This window comes from Heterodontus francisci, chromosome 15 (genome assembly GCF_036365525.1).
Source record: "Heterodontus francisci isolate sHetFra1 chromosome 15, sHetFra1.hap1, whole genome shotgun sequence".
NCBI classification, from domain to species: Eukaryota; Metazoa; Chordata; class Chondrichthyes; order Heterodontiformes; family Heterodontidae; genus Heterodontus; species Heterodontus francisci.
Window position 1 is genome coordinate 60,300,905 of NC_090385.1, and position 3,587 is coordinate 60,304,491.

Consider the following 3,587-nt stretch of genomic DNA (forward strand, 5'->3'; position numbering starts at 1 on the left):
GCAGGGTATTGAATGTCATGAAATATTCAGAACAATTAGGATGTATATTATGTAGGTTAATTTTTCTGCACTCACTAACAGTGCACAACTTTATTCAGTGTCACTTTTTTTGAGGTTGGGACTAACAAACCACTGACCAAGGAGCCAATCAAAATACAATAGTTTGTTAAGCTGTTAACTGTGCACCACTTAAACTCAAATCTGCAAAAGTTGCCTAATCTCCTTGTGCAGTGTGCAGCCTCATGTGTTTTTGTTCTAACTGGCCTCGTAAAATATATGGGAAACCCAATATGCTCGGAAGGACCTACATTAGTTCATGCCTGCAATCGCCATCATTCCGCTTTTCACATAAGAATATTTTGGTACATATCTACTGTACTGCCTAATGTTAGCTAAAAGATACTGATATGTCTGTGAACTTCAGCTCATCCAAAAATCTGCTGCCAATATTTTAACTTGCACCAAATCCCATTCATCCACCACCCTTTGCTCACTGACATTGACACCCAGTCCAGCAACGTCTCAAATTTAAAATTCCTGTTCTTTGTTTTCAAAGCCCTCCATGCCCTCACCCCTCCATGTAACCTCCTCCAGCCCTACAACCCTCAGAGAACTCTGCTTTCCTCCAATTCTTGTCTTTTCTGCATCCCTAATTTCCTTTGCCCCACCATTGGCATCCTTCAGCTGTCTAAGCCTTAATGTCTGGAATTCCCTCCCTAAATCACTCTGCCTCTCTACCTCACTCTTCTCTTTTAAGATGCTCCTTAAAATCTACCTTATTGACCAAGTTGGTTCACTGATGTACCAGCTAGTTGTATCAAACTATTTCAGCAGTTCAAGAAAAGTATCACCACCACCTTCTCAGGACACTAGGGATTGGCATCAAAAGCCAGCCCTGTCAGTGATGCCCACAACCTCAGAATGATCCAAAATATATATTAAGCTGCTTTTATTTCTCTAGTCAGTTTTCACATCTGTGATTCAGGTTACTATCCAAAAGAGTAAGATGCCTTAATGCCCAGCTATAGCAGAGTCAAGAGAAGAGTTAAACTATCAAGCACCATTGTCATCCCAACAGTTATCCATAAAAAGACAAGAACTATTACTTATATATTTTAATTTGTATCATTTGATGTTATAGCAAAACAGTACATCAGGATAGGACTCTAAACTTTCAGAACTTGTAAGTTATGTTCAGAGTCATAGAGTCATATAGTGATACAGCACTGAAACAGGCCCTTCGGCCCAACGAGTCCGCACCGATCATCAGTCACCCATTTATACTAATCCTACATTAATCCCAATTCCCTCTCACATCCCCACCTTCCCTCAATTCTCATACCACCTACCTACACTAGGGGCAATTTTCAATGGCCAATTTACCTATCAACCCGCAAGTCATTGGCATGTGGGAGGAAACCGGAGCACCCGGAGGAAAGCCACAGGGAGAACTTGCAAACTCCGCACAGGCAGTACCCAGAACCGAACCCGGGTTGCTGGAGCTGTGAGGCTGCGGTGCTATGTGATCGATGAAAACTCAAAGATTTGCCTACTCGAACCCGTTGCAATCTGGTATGGATGCTCTATTTTATGAGGATCATTAAGATTGTTTTTATTGCTGATTTAACAATCTGGGGCTTTTTTGGGTGTGTTTCAGGTTCTGTTGTTTACATCAAAATTGGAGAAAATCAGGGAGAAAGATTAAGCCCCAAAAACCCTAGGTAAATTAGAAGAAAATCATTTTCTATTTTGAACATTGCTAAAACTCAAGAAAGTAAGTAAAGGATGAGAATGTGCATAATTAAGCTAATGCAGAAAAAAAACATTTCAAGGTGCTTCGCAGAGACAGAAGAAAAAATGTTGAGCCAAATAAAGGAGATATTAGGAGGGGTCAAAGAGATAGGTTTTAATGGGGGGTTTTAAAGAAGGAGAGAGAAGAGACAAAGGGGTTTAGGGAGGGAATTTTAGATCATGGACCCAGTGGCTGAAGGCACAGCCACCAGTGGTGAGGTGAAGGGCGAAGGATGCACAATAGGCTAGAGACAGAGGAAAGGAGAATTCACATTTTGCATAGCTTATGACAACCCGTTTATGGGTTTCGTAGCAGTTCAATTCTGTTGCTTTTTTTGAAAGAAACTTTAAGAACATTATTATGTGCAATACCAGAATTGGAATTTGATTGAGGTCAAATTTGGATAAAGCTGAAAACTATAATAATTGTAAATGGAGCTAATTCCTGTGTTAAAGTCTGTTTGACTTGGAGTAAAATAGTGAAAGCATGTCAAATTATATATTAAATAATTTTCTGTAATTATAGAGTCGTAGAGTCATAGGGCTGCATTTTACTTTAAACATGGTGGTCCGCCGGTCGCGGAGCTGCCATGATATTCAGGGCGGCAGCTCATTAACATAGGCACGACGTGCTGCCCCGCCCCCCAAATGATGTGGGGGAGAGGGGATTTTCTGCGCCATGATGAGCGTCAGGTCAGCTTAGGAGCATATGCTGGGGCCCTATTTAAGGGGCCCCAGCACCTGCTTATTGCCAACTTGCAATAGCAACTCCGCATTGGCATAGAGCCAGTGTCCTCTACATTTGAGATCCTCTTCTTCCACTGAAGTTCAACATTTTTTCTTGTAGGACTACTGCAGCTGGGTGCCTAATCTTAATTGTGCACATATGTGAAATTGAGATAGAATTCTATCAGAAAAGGAAAATACTTCGTCAGAAATAAAAGCATCATTCAATTATAACAACATATAATTTAATTTCCTGAATGTTAAAAGCTGCAGACTAATATGCACTTTGAATCTGTATTCACTTTTTAGTGAAATTGTATCTGAAAATACATGTTACTAGAATTAGAAGTATTTGTCAAAGAACCAGGAAAATATGTTTCTCTTTTAGTTGCATTGCAAACCTGAAATATTAAATAAATAATTATGATAAACTGGTGCAGAAGCAAAGTGGACGTCAACATCTATCTATGTCCATCTGTCACATATGAAAAACTAGTACAATAGCACATATTTCCTCTCTATACCTGCATTAGTTTTAAAATGTGAAAAAAAACCTTGGAGCCAGAAGTTAGAGCAATTAGACTGTGGAATAACCTTTGCATTTAAAGGACCAGGCAAAAATCCGAAGATGGCAGAGGGGCGCTCCAGGGTGGCCTCACGGTTCAGCGATGCCTCCCTGCTCATTCTCCTCCAGGCTGTGCGGGCAAGGCAGGAGGTCCTCTTCCCCAGAGATGGCTGGAGGTGGCAGAAGAGGTTCGTCTTCGTGGGGCCATCCAGCGTGACTGGGTCAATGCCGGAAGAGGGTGAATGGTCTGCTTCACACGGCAAAAGTAAGTGGCACTTTGTATCATGGCCCCACTGAACATGGGTGTCCCCACACAGAGTGGCACATATGTGCCACTGCTATGCCAAAAACAGGGAGGTTGGGCAGGGAGGAATGACATGACAAGAATTGATGAATGTATGTTTGCTGCTCAGAACATGGTACTTACATGAGTGGCTCACGCAGTGTTGCAGACCAAGCCTTCCCCACCTTTGTGCCCAGCACCCCTCTTGTGACATGTGTTGTC